The 19750-nt window shown below is 39.7% G+C and overlaps 1 protein-coding gene across 1 annotated transcript in view; it reads right to left on the bottom strand.

The window, feature by feature from the left end:
- PCCA (propionyl CoA carboxylase, alpha polypeptide) overlaps nt 1-19750 on the bottom strand; it is a 295541-nt gene that overhangs the window by 214735 nt on the left and 61056 nt on the right. The window lies entirely within an intron of this gene.

Genomic DNA, 19750 nt, shown 5'->3' with positions numbered 1-19750 from the left:
TTTTTTTTCTCCCCCCCCCCCCCCCCCCCCCCCAATTCTGACACACCTGTAAAATGCTTAAAAACTTGCTTCCAGCCAATGGGCAGTTTACTGAACACCAACGCTAACACAATGGCAAACATTTTATTTCTTGTATCAGAATTTGTGACTTAATATTTTGTCTGACATACATTTGTGCTGCATATGTTAAGGTTGCCAGATAGTTATAGTCACTAATAATAAAAAGTAATTTGCTGAAGCTTTGTGTATTTATGTAACAGTAGCACATGACCACAGAACAGACATAGGAAAAATATGGTTTTTAAGATGGGGAGCAATGTCCTCCTATTCACAACCTTATAAGAGCTGACAGTTCCCAATGTGCTTGGGAGTCACTGTTTTCACTATCAGCAGCCTCCTAGCAGGAAGAGTATAATAGCAGAAGCTCTGTGTAGACAACTTCCTATCATCCTAGCTAACAGGGTGCTACAGATAACAGAGAAAAAGATCAGAGAAGTATTACAGACACACTAGGAAGCTCACTGCAGACACCCAAACCAAATGCAGAGCATCAGTTCAGCCACATCAAAGGCTTGTTAGCTTCAACTCACAACGAACCATCTACTCCGCTCCGGTGAGACCCTGCCTGGAGTACTGCATTCAGCTCTGGGGCCCCCAACATGAGAAGGACATGGACCTGTTGGAGCGAGTCCAGACGAGGGCCACAAAGATGATCAGTGGGCTGGAGCACCTCTCCTATGAAGACAGGCCAAGACAGTTAGGGTTATTCAGCCTGGAGAAGAAAAGGCTCCAGGGAGACCCTATAGTAGCCTTCCAGTACCTAGAGGGAGCCTACAAGAAAGCTGGAAAAGGACTTTTCACAAGGGTGTGTAGTGATAGGACAAGAGGTAACAGCTTTAAACTGAAAGAAAGTAGATTTAGATTAGATGCAAATGAAGAAATTCTTCACTGAGAGTGGTGAGGCACTGAACAGGTTGCCCAGAAAAGCTGTGGCTGCCCCATCCCTGGAAGTGTTCGAGGCCAGGTTGGATGGGGCTTTGAGCAACCTGGTCTAGTGGAAGGTGTCCCTGCCCATGGCAGGGGGGTTGGAACTAGATGATCTTTAAGTTGCCTTCCAACCCAAACCATTCTATATGATTCTATGATCTGGGTTTTTATCTCAGCCTACCTCTTTTCTACTACTGTAGGCTTATTAGCTCAGGAGCTCAGTAACATTGACTTGATGAATAGCTGTCATACAAAGTTGGGAAGACTGCAATAGGAGGGAGAAAGGGGTAGGAAGACCAACACAAGGGTACAGATCTATTAATGTTATAGTGCCAAAGGATCTGAACACTAAAGGAATTCACTTTTTAGAGGAGAAGGGGTACAAGAAGCAAGGAGTTGATGGTTGAAACCATAGCGACACAAAGTTTGATCATTTCAGAAACAGCAGGTTACAACCTGAAAACTTATACTTCATTCCCTCTTAACAAGAGAGTTTTAAATAGGCACCTGCATACACGTGGAGGTAGGGCAGAGTTCCCTTCTGTCAGACTGTATTCTAATCTCAAAAAGCTTTGTGAAAAAGGTTCATTTACATACTTAGCAACTGGAGGTTATGCTGTCCCTCTTGCATTGCTCCTAACATGGAATTGCCTTGTTTCTACAGTTTCTGCCATAACATTGGCATTTGCATCCCCATCAATGCCACTTCAAACTTCACCATGTATTGCTTCCTCTCCCTACTCTCTTCCCAAAGCCTACCATCAAAAACATGGGATCTCCAGAGATCAAGATAGGGGGTCCAAAACTTTTGCTGCCCTGACAGACCATCCAAGACTTCCAGCTTGCAGCCTACTTCCAATACTCTACTCTTACACTATTTCTCTTCCTCCTCTTTCTTCTCTCAGAAAATAAGAAAACCTTCATTCAAACTGGACATCACAGGAGAGGATAGGAATTACATTCATGGCACCAGCAAGCATGTACCTTTCCAGTGAAAGGCATACAGGGGACTTCTGGCTTGACTTACCGTCTCCACTCACTGAGTTGTGGCATGGACTTTCAAATGCCACTTTCCCTGCTCCTGTCCAAGCAGGTAGTTGGATAAGAAGAGAACAGCACCATTCAGGAGAGATTCATGAACCACCTGAGAAGGAACACTCCAGGCCATTTCAAGAAATTAACCTGCTGCATCCAGTGTATTTGTCACATGAATCTTGTAGAGCTGTAATATTTCACACGGATACAACCAATACTACTTACTAAAAATTAAGTACTAGATGATGTGCAGCAGATTCACTTTACTCTAATGTAAATACCACCTGATGCAACCTGTATCTTTGTCCTTTTTTTAGATGTATACTTTTAATGTCCAGAATTTACAAACTGCACTTGTCTACACATGCACCTCTTGGCTTTAACTGCTCTGAACCTTTGTACCTTACACAGAACTGCTCCTTAATTGTGAACAAGCAGCAGTTGTGAACAGTACCACCAGCTGTTCCCCTATATGGTTAGTCAACTGGGGCAGTCATCACATCCAGTTATTTCCCAGCAACAAAGTCTGACACAAAATATTTTAACTCAATGTGGTATCACAAGATACCTGAAGCCACATAACTCGGCATGCTGTAACATCCATAAATCAAAAATAAGTTAACGAACCAAGGGGGATCCACTGGTTTCCAGCCAGTATGTCAAATCGTCTCTTACACAGAAAAGGTGTATATTCTCTGACACGACTTGCAACTCACTTTAGCTAAGCTCACAAAAAAAGACTTTGTCAGCTTAAGGTACTACTAGACAAACTCTTGCAAGTCTTGCTACAATAACTTAAGTCCCCATCTCTCGAAGATGCTTGCTCAAGCCCTCTGCCAAAGCTTCTCAGCTCACCACCAGAAAAGTGCCCCAGCTTCTTCATTGCCAATACTCACGCATGATGTACTAAATGACCTGTTCAAAACTCTAGTGCCCGATACTGAAAATGCCAAAAACAGACCATAAGAAAGAATGTGGCAGTAACATCTTCAGCTCCCAGCAAGATTTATCAGCACTCATCCATTAGCACCCTTAGTTTATGAAACACACAGAAGTGGTGAAACTGTGCAAGAAAAACTTCCAGTGCCTGATGACAGTCTGTCCACACACAGATTTGCCAGTGTAGCAGCAAGCACTAGAACCTCTGTTGTATATACACAAGCTTACACACTGCATATCAAACATGTTCTTCTGAAAGTCCTGTCACTCCTCCACACGTTCAGCAGCATACTTCAGCCTTGAAGACTAATTATCTGGCTGCAGGGAATATATCAAGTTTCACCATAAACATGCACGAGCATTTGCTTTAGAAACATACCTGTGACACCTGCGTACCACTGATCTACTTTGCATAGTCAAAGGTACAGACAAACAATAAGGAATATTTTATAAAAGAATAATTTCAGAATACATTCCATACCAAGAAAGTTAGTTCTTTCTTTGTCTAAGTAGTAGATATTGAAGAGTTTTCCCCAACACCCCTCTATTTTTGAGAGCAGCAATAGTTGGTTTAATTGTAGTGCCATAAGAATCACAAGCAGTTCATTCTCTCTCTCCCCACCCCCCCAGCTTTTTTTTTTTTTTAAGCCGGACAAAAGCCTTGTTCTACCCTCAGGGAATGCAGGACCCCAAACATAGCAAAAACTAAACAATGTCAAAGTAGGACAAGCAAAGGCAAGATTTGGAAAATCCATTTGGGAAGTCTGTAGTTGAGCTGTATGTGACCTTCGCAGTCTGTCAACCATGTCTGCTGTGGGAACTGAGTGGGCCAAATGGACCTATGCTAGTGTAAACTGCCATACTCCCAATGCTTGGAAAGGACCTGTTTGTCTGAAGAGACTGATCCTAGAAAAGGAGATTCCATTGTCTGTCCTCCTGGAAATTACGAATGCAGAGATTCACAATTACTGTATTTCACAGTCAGTAGTGGATTCAGCCTCAGTGACAGCATAAGCAGAACTAAAGACAGAAAGCATGAAGGAGGGAAAACAGCATAATAAACTTTTATACGCACTAGGTCCCTTGGCAACATATACTCTTCTGTGGGCTTATGGGTATGTGGCAAACCAGCCAACTCACTGCCAGGCCTCCCAGTGCTGCAGGAAATGACTGAACAGTTCCAACCCTGCTTTAGACAAAACAAGTGATACTAAAACTTTTCCTCTGTCTTTTAGCACGTTAGTTATGGACAATTAAACACACTTTTTGGTGTCCTCATTCGAGCCAAGATATTTGAATCTGCACGTAACACCAGTTCAACAGGAGCAGCTCCAAGCAACAAGGAGGTATGCCATGTACAAAAACACAGCTATCTAGAATCTCGTGTTTTCTTTCAGGATCATTTGGTGAGGGAATTCTTCCACTCACAGCACGCTGATGTGGCAAAACACACTCCAAGTGCCCAGCTGCTTCCAGGTGCAAGAGCCCCTTATAATTATCTTACCACACAGAAGCAATGGCAATAATACAGGCTTTGTGCTTGTTGGTTCCCTGGTACCTGAAACAGCTAGTTGTAGGCAAATGTTTCCCATCTCTGAGAAAGAAGTGGCTGAGAGGATGGAGAGATCTCAGGAGCAACTGTAGCTGCTCTACCCTTATTGAAAATAAACTTCCCTATGTAAACACAGAGCTGGTTTTAAACAAGCTCATGAAATTTACAGGAGACCCCAAACAATCTGATGCATACAGTCATTGAATCATATGTTCTCAAACTCAGACTTACATATGGTGTTTTCAAGATCACCCAAACTCAGGGTGCTACTTATTAGAAGACAGTAACAGTAATTCACTCAGGAGAAAAGGGCTTAACCCCAGCACCACTGGCTGCATAGGCTCAGAGCCTGCCATCTGTCAGGAGTGGCCAGAGAAGTAACTGAGCCAATCTAGCTGCCTTTCCCTCATTCTCGCTCCTTCCTCTCCTGCACATCCCTTTCCACAGTCCTATCTATCCTCCTTCTCTAGGGCAGGCTCTGGCACTCCTCAGAGCAACATAGCAGATGATGGCCTAGGGGTTTTTGTGAGTTAAAATTAGCTAAACAGTGTGGGTAACAACTTACCATACTTACTCAAGAACTTATTGGTGAATGAGATTATGAAGGAAGGTCCACAGAAGAGAATTCCAGTAGAAACTGTTATCATAGGTCTGGTTTTCAAAGTGGTTTTGTCCCAGCCCTCAAATTTTCTTCACAGGAAAATCTGGAAAAGGTTTCCAGGAAATACTTGCATGCAACTGATGAATTCTTTCACTATTGTACTGGGGAACGACTGCCTTGATTTTTCTGCCTCTTGACACACAGCCAGCAAGGAGGCAGATCCAATGGGGAAGGGAAGGGGTATAAGTAGTCTGGTAATCACGAACAGTTCCAGAAAAATTGTCATCTTCCACAAATACAGTCTCCCATCTACAGCTTATAACTCACCAGAAGGGAACAGACCTGTATATGCAGCTGCCTGCAGCCATGTACAAAGCAGAGCAGATAAGCAGCACAGCTCAAGGATGACTGGAATAGCTAGCTGGGCTAAAAAGCCTCTAAATCACACGGGCTAAATGCAGGGTGAGAAGCAGAGCTGACAGCAAAAGGAAGGTCCAACAGAGGTTTAAACAACCTAGAAAATAACCAAGCAGAACAGAAAAATCCTGTTGAAGTGGCCAGATAAAACATCCAAAGACAGACAAGATTCAGGAGTCCTACCAGGAGGGGAAAAAACCAAAAACAAACAAAAAAAAAACCACAAGGCACACTGACGTCTGTTGAAAGAGGTAGGGACTTAACAGATCACCTCGCAATACAGGAACTGTCCATTCAACACTGGGAAGGAACTCCCCTAGGAAATATACTGTAAGAACATATTATAAGAAGCATCCACTCAATAACCTAGAAAATACTGAACTCGTAAAATGCTCTACAACAGAATGTGATTGACGTGCAAGAACACCTTGAAGCTTTCTGCTAGACACAGAAACGACCTATCAGCTCAAACAATTGGGCCCTGTTGCTGCTATCCTGAAGGCTCAGAATAAAGAACAAATACAGGAGTGGCCCATGACCTACTGTCCTGGTTTCAGCTGGGATGTAGTTAGCTGTCTTCCTAGTAGCTGGTACAGTGCTATGTTTTGAGTTCAGTGTGTGAAGAATGTTGATAACACTGATGTTTTCAGTTGTTGCTCAGTAGTGTTTAGACTAGAGTCAAGGATTTTTCAGCTTCTCATGCCCAGCCAGGGCACCTGACCCAAACTGGCCAACAGTGTATTCCATACCATGGGACGTCACATCTAGTTTAGGAACTGGGAAGTGGGGGGCAGGGAATCACCGCTCGGGGACTGGCTGGGTGTCGGTCGGTGGGTGGTGAGCAATTGCCCTGCGCATCATTTGTACATTCCAATCCTTTTGTTACTACTGTTGTCATTTTATTAGTGTTATCATTATCATTATTAGTCTCTTCTTTTCTGTTCTATTAAATTGTTCTTATCTCAACCCAGGAGTTTTACTTCTTTTCCTGATTTTCTCCCCCATCCCACTGGATGGGGGGGGAGTGAGTGAGCAGCTGCGTGGTGCTTAGTTGCTGGCTGGGGGTAAACCACGACACCTGCCCAGGCATCAACCTGTAAATTTAGTACTAACAAATAGAGAACTTCATCCTATGCAGACTTATTTTATAAGTTGGAAAAGGCTTAAAACAGCAACACGCCTAGGTACTGTCATGGCTCACAAAAGTAGTAACTCTCCAGCAGTTCAGCAAGTAAGAGTTCCTCCAACCGCGCTTAGAATGAAATAAGCAGAACTTTTGAAGCCAAAAGATCTTAAGAATATGCACAGATTTATATACACACAAAAGAGAGAAAAGACAACACTTAGAGGTACAGTAGCATCCTTCATTAGAACAAATATTTTTAAAAATGAGCCGTGCTGAAGAAAAGCAAACTACAGCCTCCTGTACAGGCTTACAGCAGAATAGCATAGCACCTCTTAAGTGAATACAGTACGTGATACAAGCAGATGGATAAACATGCTAGAGGGGGAAAGGCTGTAGCATTCCACTTTTCTCTCACTACACCTGCCTTTGGCTACTGTAGTTATTTCTGGAGGTCTGGCTTTTGTTTTGTTTGAGGGTTTGGGAAGGAGATGGAGTATTACGATCACCTTGAGTTGCATTAGCAGCAGGCAGGTAGACTGTGATAGCAACTAGCCTCAGAAGTAAAAGGTTAATTGGCTATTGGGAAAGCAACAGAGCCAGATGCAACTCACTAGAGGAAGGAGGTGGTGGTGGTGAAGAACTGTGCTGCCCAGCCTGCCAGACCTCATCGCTTGTTCCAAGTTCTACTTCAAAATAAAAACTTGCTGTTACTTGGCTCCAAAACACACTGCATTTTAGAGGCCAGACCCACCACACAAGCTATATCACCACCTGTGACACTATACTATGCCATTTTAAATATCTGTACTCACTATATCAAATAGGAGCACATACTGCAAAAGAAAGTGATACATAGGAGATGTTTCTTTAGAAAAGCAAAAGCTACCAGAATAAAAAAGCCTTACCTGAAACTGAACACAACTGCAAGAAGTTTGTCTCACTTCTTAAAACTGAATTTAAGAACACTAAAGCATCTTCACAACCACTGCTTAAGTAAGGAAAAAGATGATTGCTGGGCAGCAATACCAAAAACCTGAAACCTAGAATCCACTAATTTACTTGGAAATAAACCAACAGAGATGCCAGTTTCCATGTTTAACCTTCGGCATGGGGAGGGAGATATGTTAAACTCCCTTTAAGCCATTATTCTAAGAAATATTATCTGATTTTTTTATCTGGGTGTGAATCTGTTCACACTGGTCTCCAAGTATAGTTTAAACTATGCAGAGCCCTGAAAATACATTAATCGGTTACCAGTATGACCAGACAAACTTCTGAAGGACCAAATGAAAACAGGCTTTATCCAGGCCCTAAATATGCCTTCTCTAAAGCAGGCTAGGAATAGAATGCAAGAACAGCATATACCTATATATTAGAGAGAGAGAGATAGGCAGATTTATGTTTTTCAAAACGTAGTATATGTGTATTCAAATATTGGGGGTGGGAAAAGAAAAATCAGTCTGTTAGACTACTCTAAAGCTCACCTTAAACAAAAGGCACAGTTGCTGAACCAGTTTAAACACAATCTAAGGCCACCTAAATGCCACTGTCCCAAAAAAGTGTGCACCTCTCAGAAAAGTTGCATGACCTCCTGCATAAACACCAGGGAGCAGCCAGAATAAATCTAGATACTCAGCATCACCTTAAGCACAAATGATGCATAGAAAATAGTTTTTAAATAAACTTCCAAGTCATCTCCTCTTTAATTCCAGAGAGGTGGTAAATTTACAAAGTCAAAACTGTAAGATTCAGGCTAATCTGTAAACGTCTTCCTTAACAAGATAGAGGTTGTGAACTCATACTATCATAGCTTATATGTACAAAGGGTAAATGTGCTTGTATCGATTTAATTCTGCATTTTAATATTTTAAAAAGTCTCATTAATCAAACATTTCATAGTGTATATTATACTTCTAAGTGGAAAAAAATGGTATTCAGCTTCCAGGTCATATCATTGCAAGTGAAAAGAAGCACAGAATCAGCTTTTTCCAAGGACTCAAAGCTACAAGACACTGTGAGAAGGACAAGAAGTACCTCTGGGGCTCTATACTTACAACTTTTCACATTGGATCTGATCATCAAGCTGAAGTTTTACTTGATAATTTCACTTTGAAACAGTTTCAAGCTTTAGACGGTGTACATATTATTTTATGTCTTTGTCCAGAACCCAAATGCAATAGAGCTACTCAAATTTTTAGAAGCATTTCTCAAATAGAAATTATAAAACTTGAACATACAGTAGTTTATATGACATGCCACTGTCAATAATGAATTGCTTCATCACTTACAAAACATTCCCCACACACACACACCACCCAATACACAGGCATAGGAACTTAGCCCTGCTGTGTTGCAAAAAGTTTGAGTATTCAACTATATCAGTAGTAATGAATACCCAGAAAATTTAGGGAGAAACAAACGAAACTTAAGAATTTTCCCTGGATGGTTTCCATATTGCTTTTCTTCACTTCATGGCATTGAAACCACCCTTGATTTTTACATGATAAAAGAAATCTGTGGAACTAATCCTAGAAACCTCTTTCTGTTTCCTTGCTTAACACCTCCAGGCGACAGAAAAGACAAAATGCTTCATTTGCATCCTTAAACATTAGAAACTGCGAATGAGCCTTTTCAGCTGCAAATGTTATTGCATCTACATTTCCAGAAGAGAAAGAAGGTTAAACAGCCTACTCAGGTTTATGTTAACTCATCTCTTTTTAGCACCAGGAGCAGCACAAAGAGCAGAGAATGTGGAAGCTTAACAGCCCAACCTCTTTCTTCATTACGTTCAATTAGATCCTGGAAATGGATATAGCTGCTGATTACACGAAGATAAAGAGAAGAAATCAGGTATGCACAAAGGAAATGGCAAACACTAACAAGTGTAATCTTAGTCTTCCCAATCATCTAACCTCATGAAGAGAATTTCATTTTTCATGCAACACAAAATTTCTATCAGTTGCACGACCACAGAAGATTTTGATGTAAAAGCAGCATTTCTTTAATCATTAATACAAACTCTTAGTTTAAAATGTAATGTGCTAGTGTTGCACAAAGCCATCCTGCACATGTTAGTAAGGTAAGAAAGATTCCTTGCTTGATGCGCTACATAGTATTCCATCTTACCAATTAAAGAATAAATTTGAGCCACAGTCAAATAGGCAAACAACACTATTAAGCTACTTTATTTCACAATACAATTAAGTACAATTTATTCTTCAAGAATACCAGATCTCCTAACTGACATTTTTTTTTAAATTAGGATTCAACCTACATGATATTTTTAATTTGCTTGGAGTGAAAAAGAGCACTTGGAATTATTGTACTGAATTCAGTAGAGAAAGTTAGCAGCACTTTATTTTCTAGGCCATTTGGCTTTCAGTCTGGAAAAAAAGTCTTCAGCTTGGCAGAGAACACTCAATGAGATGTTTAACGCAAAATATACATTATTCTAAATGAAAACCAGGCACTCACAGAGAACAAGCAGGACAAAATGGTGAGAGGGAGAAACAGGGGAGCATCCTTCTAGCCAAACAAATACCTCACATTACCAAGGACCCAAGTTTATGACATACACAAAATTCTCTATATCAAACTGAAAGTTCAGTAGGGAAGTCAAATGGAATAATATAAACAGTTAAAAAACCTGAATGTTAGAGCAGATGAAGAAAATGCATGGGCACAAGACATATTCTTTACACAGTCATACTTTTTCTCCTGTCCTAAAGATGCATGTGAAGCTTTGCAAATGAATACAGAACACAAGCGTATAGCCTGATTAGCAATGCTTTAGTTTGTGTTTTTTGGGGCAGGGGGGTGGGGGAGAGATGAGAATACATTTAGAAGCCAACAAGTAATGAAAATTTAGCACCATGTTATTGAGATGTTACATTGAGCTTGCAGTCAAAGGATATTAATTATATGCCTGCAAAAAAAACCCACTTAATAATAAATCAGAACCTGGAGAGAAAAAATCCATGTTGAAAAAATCTGTCTGGTATTTTTGCAGACATGCTACAATGCTTTCAGAGTTAGGTGACCATCATTATATTTATACTGTATATTCAGAAACCAAATTAAAACTTAAGATGACTGTCCAAGCTCACACCACCTTGTATTTACTGATGAGTTAAGCATCAGGAACCCTGGTACTGACAGCCAGGAAGATAAGTAACCCTAAAATCATCTTCCTAATAACCACTCTGCATACTGAGAAACAGAGTTGAGCAAAGCACACAACTACATTGAGAAGTGTCATTTCTCAAACACTGAAAAAGACAAAGACAATGAATAAGCAACACTCTTCAAAAACCAAGACTGTTAAGCTCACTGCCCTGACCAAACTCTAACATTAATAACTCCATTCTACCCACCTACAGCTCCCTTTTCTCAGCTGGCTGGTGTAGTTTAGCATCCTCCCTGTCCTCACATGAAGGCTACTGATTTACTTCCTTCCAAATAGCTGCCACCACTGCTGTCAGGACAAGGTGGTATTTCTTTGATAGACGTAGCCATCCTTAAATGTTTGATAAAGACTGTTTTGAAGACCTTCAGAGAGAGTTTATAAAGATGCCAGAAACTACATTACAAGATGCAGAGCAGACTAGTAAGTTCATTTCAGAAAACTGGAAGCGTCTGCAGCTTTCTGGTAAACTGGAGCTATTTTCCGACATGAAGAGAGCCATTAAACAGCATTAGATATAATTTCTGACATTCAAAAAAACATCATCATATGATAAATAGGCATATTTATTCAAAAATAAATATCAATCACATTAATAAACATTAGTTAAGAGCTAAACAAGCAGTAAATCAATCATATCAGCAACAAAAACATGCATGTGCACGCATCTGTTTGTTCAGGTTGGTTTGTGGTTTAGTTTCTTCTTTCCCCTCCAAACCAGGTTTAATCCACTGAATCAACACGCTGTCTTCTACCAAAGCCAGCATATACTGACCCTGCAGTTATTAAAAAAACCCACACAAGTGTAAAGGAAGGATAGGACTCAGGCAACAGTTGCTCAAGATTAAAGCCATTAGAAAACCCCAAGGACAGGATGCTGTCCCCTAGGTATAGTAAACTGTCACAGAGTAGGGACCCAAAAAGACAGTACCCCCGCGCCAGGTCTCAGTTCCCCCTGTCTCTCACACCGTAAGCAGCACCCGTGCAGCTGCGCAGCCATCAGTTCAGGAACCATATCAGCTAAAACCAGCTAAAGGGGCAAGGGGATTCTGAGGGACAGTCCCTAGAAGGGATGGTGGCACTAGTGACAACTGTCAACAATTACACTGTCACCAGATATATAATGACGTATATAGGGGAAAGTGTGCAGAAAAGGTATCGACAGGACTGAACAAAGCAGGATGACTGAAAATGACATTTGTGGCCCGAAATGCCTGCAGCAGAGTCACTAACAGGCGAGAACTGAGGGTTACAGAGGTACTGCCATGAGGTGGCTGCAATCTATAATGGCAAGCGATACTGGAAGAAGGTGGTCAAACACAGGAATGGAGAGGCTGTGGAGTCTCCATCCTTGGAGATATTCCAAACCCAACTGGATATGGCCCTAAGCAACCTGTTGCAGTTGATCCTGCTTTGAGAAAGGGACTAGGTTTCTAGAGATCCGCTCCAAAGTCATCTACTCTATAGCCCTAAGGTGAAGAATATCAGGAAGATTATTATCTCTGGCCAGGTGAGGAAGGTTACAGCAACCAACAATATAGGGAACTTGGCACAATCCTTGTTAAAAAACAAGACCAGACCCTCTTCGATTGTCTGAGATAAAGGGTTATGGATCTTCCAACTGAATCTCACAACATTCATTTCTTTAAGAGAAAGCAGAGCCTTGTCATACTGATCTTTCTTTTCTAGTAATTGGTGGTGCTGCTGTCTCTAGCCATTTATTTCTACATCTGTATGAAAGTATGCTATTCCTTTAGTTTTACAGACAAAAGCAATACCCATTAGCTCAATGAAATAATTGTTTTAAAACAAAAGAATTCCATCCAAAGGTTCCCATCTCAGAGACAAGCTCATCCAATTGTATGAGGAGGTCACCACAGGATACAGCGCAGTGCTGGGAAGACACAGCTGGAGGCAAGCAGGGACAAGAGGGAACTCCCTACACCGGCACTGGTATGGAAGCGCTTGGGAGAAGCAGCTACAGTCAGAGGGAGTGAGGACGGTAAAGTAGTTTTTCTGCGATGCCCTCTCATCAGCTGAGCAAGCACTAGTGTACGTGTGGGGTAACAACATCAGACAACACAGCCATAGTAAAACACACCACAGAATTCTGTTAAGTGCTGCTGTCTTATCTCCTTCACTATTTATTTGTAAAAGGATGCATGTAGTAGTACTAATAGAAGATGTTCTTATTTAAATCTTACATACAGTTCCTTGGAGAAAACTGTGGACTAATTACACTGTAATGAAAGATAACTAGCTCTTACAGCTGCCCACTGAGAGAAGTCCAATACACGAAAAATTCATTGATTCCCCACCCCCACCCCCACCTTTGGAAAGCGTTCTAAGAAAATTGAGGTTTTTTTCTGTGTGTTCTAACAAGTCAATATACATAGCTCTCCCTCCGATTTCTATTTATGCTCAACTTACATGACATTTACATTAGACATTATGGGCAGAGATGTGTGTGATTGTGTTGTCCTTTTAAATGTGGATGTTCAAACAAAATTAAGAAAAAAGGCTCAGGTGCTTTTGTAGCCAAACTTAACAGAAAAATATTACTCTAATCTTATTATCTTTAAGTAATGAGACTTGTATACACAAATTTGGATTTTTCACCAAGCCCTGTTCTTACTCTCACATATTTTTGCATGAATCAAACATGCAGATTTGGCCCTTTGCCTTCAGTTTAAAAATAAAAACAAAGAACTACATGTGATCATAAACATCACCAAATATTATAAAACTTTTAAACTATTTTAAATAGTATATGTGTATTATACATCTTGGCTAGCACGAGGAAATAACAGTGGAATTGGGAATATTTAGATCTATTGAACAAAATGCGATGGACTAGCAGTATTACAACACTCATAATGCTACAGCTTTGGGATAAGCACCTCTCAGTGTCATAAATAAAACAAGTCAATAATATGTATTGATATGTAGCACTAGAGAATTTATAGGCACTTAACAGTGAAGCAATCCATGAGATCTCCTTGTGGCCCTTCTCCCTATGAACCACAACCATTCTGAGCTAAGGATAATGTACTATGACACAAGTATCTACCATGTATTCCTGAATGCCACTGCCTCTGGATCTGAAAGATAAATTTCATCTGGTGGCTAAGGGTGGAACAGCTTTTTGGAACATACACAACCAAGTTCCTCCCTCCCCCTCCAAACAGATGGGCCTGAGAGTTGGACAGTCTGGCTTCACTGGTGCTGTAAAGTAATTAGACAAACAAATCTGGATCCTGTAAATAAGCATGTGCTTGAAATTAAGCATGCTTAAACAGTTGCAGGATGAGGGCCTAAATTACAAAGTTTTAGCCTGTAGAGAAAATCAGCCCATTAAATGATGGCAATCTTTCTGAAAAGTTGATTTTTTTTTTTCTTTTCAAAGGTTCCCACAGAAATGGGGATGGCAAGGGGGGAGAGAAACTTAGAAACCTGGGTAAACAGGGACTAGTCAACTATCAACTTTTTTTTTTTTTTTAAATGCAAACTGATATCTCAGGAGTGCTTAAGATGATCAGTAAGACCACAGCACCCTGGAAAACTTTTTCTGTTTTAGTATTTCAGCTAAGTTATACGAAAATGGTGAAATGCAACAGAAATTCCAGAAGTCCAACTTCTAATTTATCCACTGGGCTAGAATTACTTGGAAATTCTTGGCAAACCGGATTTTCACTCATGTATTGGATGTTGAAAAGTATCTGCAACTAGATGATGTTCCTCAACACTACAGAAAAAACGATCCTTAAAATTGAAGGCAGAATGTACTGAGAGATTAGCAGTGAAAAAGCAACCACAGCTATATACAAAAGGCTGCATTTAAAGAAAGTGACTTTGTAACTTTATCTGAGCATCAAATACACCAAAAAAGTTTCTTATCTTGCTTTTTTTACACCCAACAACAGCGTATAGGAAATCTGTAAAGGACATGTCTTGGACTTGCCACCTCCTCCTGCTCACCACCTACCTCCTGCACCCAAGAAGAGATGAAATGAGACAAGGGGAGACCACAACATTAGTAACCGAGAACTGCATTATGGCACAGATGCACACAGGGAACAAACGCAGTATGCCAGAGCAACTCTAACCCCAACATGCTGCAATTTCCAAAAGCCCAATTTTACAGTCTCAAAGTCCCTTTAACATCCTTGTGGTCACCTACTAACAATATAACAGGTGGCAGCAAGAGGCTTGATCTGATGGGCTCAGCCAAAGAGGGAACAAATGGGAATTTAATTGCTAACAGCTAGAAGTGCTGTACCATGATAACTAAGTCAATCCAGTGCACATTCTGCCACAAAAGAGTGGGCTCCCGACCTCTAGGCTTCTCATTTTTCACACCTAGTCCATTGCATTTAGCTGGTGCTAGCACTAACTTCTCTTTCTGGATTACTTTTAAGCTTGCTCTAGATGACTACATAAATAGTAATCCCAGCACAAGGGAGACAGCAGGAACATGTGACCAAGGCCAACATCTCCTTGCAACAGCAGGAAAACTTTAGCTTAAGGAGACTGTGAAACTGCACCTTTGCACAAATATCCACAAGACAGAAGACAGTATCATGGCTCCCATTCCTTGCTTTGCAGGAGCAGCCCAGGCACCACTGGCAGCATTAGCTACAGCAGGACTTGAAACATTCACTCGAGTCCCAGGAGGAGGAAAGGCTAGAATAGAAAGGAATTTGCCATGCAAGCTCTATATCATCTTCCTAAGTAGTAATTGGCCCCATCATAGCAATATCTAGAACGATTACCACTGCCTGTTAATGACTTGTTAAAAGAAAGTTCTTCTCCCAGTTCCTGGACAAGGATGCCTTTCATCAGGTGAAAGGTAGGAGGGACCTGCTCCAAATCAGAGATTTTGAGAAGCTTCAGAGCTATTGCTGAAAAACATTGCTGCATCAGCAGAACTCCTTCCCCAAGCCTCATCCTTAAGGCACTACCTAAATCTTCACTGAAACTTGACATACAAAAAGTCTCGAATGGATGCAAAGTAAGCATGATATTCTGAATGTAAAGGATTAGCTTGGCAAAGTTTTAAAACAAGAATCACCACATCTAGTGGGAAATATTTAGTTATTTTAAACATGGTGCCGTGATGATCTCTCTACATTATCTTAATACAGGATTTCATTAACTGCTCAGAGGCAAGTTAAATTTATTCCTTCCCCATGCCAAAATTTCAGTCTGTGTATATTTTTGATCCAAAACACAATCTGAAGAGTGTATTTATTAGCCTCTGTGTATAAAATTGACACTCATCCTCTCGCCAACAAATCAGAAATTCAAAAACAAAAATAAAAAAAACTAAGTAAGTACTGACAAGAGAGCTAGAGATACCAGCTATGCAAAAAAAAAAAAAAAAAAGCTAATCTGACAGAAGATACTCACATACAGAAAACAGCTTATGAATTAGAGCTGGTGCTAAAGATGGACATTTTTGGGGGAGAATGAACAAAGATCCTGGTTACCAAGATTTTCAATACAGGAAAGAAATGTAAAAATAAGGAACTCATTAACTCTCGTCTGGAATAAATAATCTTTTTCACTCTGAATATAAATACATTTCAAAAGAATTCAAAAATATTATGTATAGGAAGGGTAAGTTCCAAAATTACAGAAACCAGGACCAATACTGTCACTCTTTTCTAGGCAACTATGCCCTCTAATTTTAAGGGCTACAGTTCAGATACCAGGTCCCTAATCCTGTAGGTTTTTATGACTTAATATCAAGAGCTTATCCTTTAAGAAAACAAAATAGAAGCTACATTAAGTAGTCTCTTAAGCTTATATTGCATCATAAATATTTAACTATTTAAAGTTACAAAGTTCTTGCCCTTTGTTGCTCACACTTTAAGCAAGGTTTCTGCTAAAAAATTACTATAAATGAAGTGCACAGTGCTCTTCCCATTAGAGAAGCTTGACAGGTAACTTGGAAAAGAGGTAAGACAAATACCCATATCTTTGAATACTGCTTTGCCTGGCCACAAGAGCTGCTTGCATTTCTTCATTTTCAAAAGAATGGTGGGGGTTGTGGCTTTTTCGTGGGTGCAGGAATAAAGGTTTCCCCATGTAGAGCCCGAGGCCTTCCTTCCCCATTTATTTTTAGCTTATTCCTTTTCATTTTCCTTCAGATGCTAACAGAATTGCAGGAAGGGGGAAAAGGCATAAACCAGCTTTTCACTACACATGTGCATATGACATCTAGCACAATGGGGATTTGGTGACCATAATTAGGTTCTTGGATTCTGCTCTAATACAGATAAAGTCAGCAACAGACACTAGTGATACTGTAATATAATTACATTTACTATATTTTGCAATATCAACCATTACACACTTAAAATGGAACATCATTTAAGTGTTAAAACAGTCAAAAATGTGATTGATGTTACAATCTAGTTGTTTCTATCTTTGCTCTCTCAAGCAATTTTTTGTTCAGCTCCAGGACTACGTTTTCACTGCTATTTATTCTTCAGCATTACATCAGAAAACACGTATAGCAATCTTTGTGCAAAGAGCAAATCTCTTCATTGCAGATGTATGAACGGTTCATACAAGAGTTCTTGCTGTTCACAAAATTAGAACTACATTCAATCTATAGATCTCAAGCTCTTCTTCCAATGTATTATATTTCAAGCAGTTTATGTAAGCATATGTATTTTTAAGGGTATTTTACACTTTTGCTGTTTTATGATGATTCTGTCATTGGTCCATTTATCACACCTTTTCATGAATGGGCTAAATACACTGGGTGAAAGGACAGCTTCTGTTTTACTTGCTCATACAGAGCTCCAATTCCACAATAAATCTGGAACCTGTGGTTTTAACCTCTGAAGAAAAATTAATTTGACAATGCTTAGTATATTAAATGTTCTTCTCTTGGTCTGAGTACATATACCATTTGCACATATTATGATATACCTTTGTAATCCATAGAGGAGTATACAGATCTTCTCACATACTTTCTAATAGCCAGTTTAATTTTTAAAAGAGGCATGGAGAATTAAGACTCTTAACTATTGTACAGAAACAACGCTATTATCCAGCAAATGCCAGCTGCCTTAGTAATGGAAAGTTACAGTATATAAATAGCTCAGACTTTTTTTTTTTTTTTTTTTTTTAAAATCACCATGACACACTTGAGCAGTTTCAAAACCCCCTGGAAGATCACACTGGATCCTTGTTTTAAGAAACTGTCTCCATTATTGGCTATTACAATGCAGATAATGTAGCTGAATGCTGAATTCTTTAAAGTACGCAATTCAAAAAAGCAACGAGACATACCAACTGCTTCATGCCTAACAGCATTTCCTTTCCTGCCTACCGAAGAAAGGTCTCAGTTATTTTCCATTCTTTAAAAAAAATAACTGCTCAAAAGTTGACCTCAAAGTCATTATCCCAGAGCTGTGTGACAATTTTGGGCTCAGGTTTTTGCAATTGTACAGCACACCTGGCCAATCTCAGTTTTGGCATAATGAACGTGGAGGTACTACATTAAAATAATACCTGTAGTTTTGACTGTAATCTTCAGAATATGGTCCAATGTGCACGTGAAACTTCAGGCTGTAAGACAGTAACAAAGGCCAAACTCCAGCTATCTTCTCATTTATGGGAATACAAGATCAAAACACGTCTCTTATAATCAAATAGGAAAGTAAGCAATCAAAAGTTAAATTTAAACTCTTAATAGTAACATTAATTATTTTACTTCACTCATATAACAATGGCATTCAACTATCACAGGAACACAGTCTACAAAATTTTGTTTATCTGTGCTGAAGTCTAATCATTATCTAGCTTTTTCTTTTGCCAAGTTCCACCTCCATTTCAACTCCTCTAACTTATTCCTGTAGTAGCTTTTCTGTCCAAATATTTTAGGAAGGTTTGTCATTCCTAGCATGGAATCCAATCATCAGATTTTATTGCACTCTAACAGAGCAAGATAAAAACACGTTACACTAGAAACTCCTTAAAAGGGAATAATATTTTATCCTTCAAAAAGGCTCTGTCTTCTTCCACTACTTTTTAGAGGCAGTTGTGATGACTGCATTTTTATAGTATTGCGTATCAAGACTGAAGTGCCATTACACGACATTGAGAATACCTGGCACTATAAATATTTCATTCATGGAGTCACACATTCAGTAGGAAACCATTCCTGCACTGAATGATAATGCAGACTTTACAGAAATTAGCTGGACTGGAATCTTAACACACAGACAAGAACTTTCGAGGGGGGGGGGTGTTGGGTTTTTTCCTATTCTTCTGCTGCTCTTTACCTGGTTTTAAATTTTGGCCACAAATTTCCAAGTCTCCAGTTCTGTGGAACATGGGGGCTGGGGTGGGGCAGACATCACCAAAAAAAAACACCAACAGGCTCAAGGCGGAGAAGGAAAGGTAACATTTGGGTTTAACTGCAAGAAGAATGCCTGGTGTTGGAGTCCTCATGAACAATACTTTTTCCACAGAAATGTAGCAGAATGCTAAATGATTCAAAGTGGTATAGCTTTCAGTTCACACATGAACATACTGCAGATACTTTATCCCTCCTACTTCAATTTTAGGCTATAATGGAAAATTCAAATTGTAAATTCAAAGAAAAATAGATCTGTAGCTTTCCGGCAGTTGGCACTAGAACAATAGCCTGAATTATATTCAAAACATAAATATGTAATAACACCACTTCCATGGATACAATATCTATACTCAATTCTTTAAGCTGTCCCTTATGGATTCTTTGTGCTGTGAGGTATGCAGTGTGTCAGATTTTTATCTTTTATTTTTGAAACAACAGCAAACATTTTAGCATCAAGTATTTTACATTAGAAGAACAGATACTGTACTTAACACATTTAAGTTACATTTGAGAGGAAAAACACTCACAAAAGC

The sequence above is a fragment of the Haliaeetus leucocephalus genome, unplaced genomic scaffold (genome assembly GCF_000737465.1).
Source record: "Haliaeetus leucocephalus isolate CR32 unplaced genomic scaffold, Haliaeetus_leucocephalus-4.0 Scaffold626, whole genome shotgun sequence".
Classification (NCBI taxonomy): Eukaryota; Metazoa; Chordata; class Aves; order Accipitriformes; family Accipitridae; genus Haliaeetus; species Haliaeetus leucocephalus.
The sequence above is the reverse complement of the archived record's forward strand: the minus strand, read 5'-3'. Positions and strand labels throughout refer to the sequence as shown.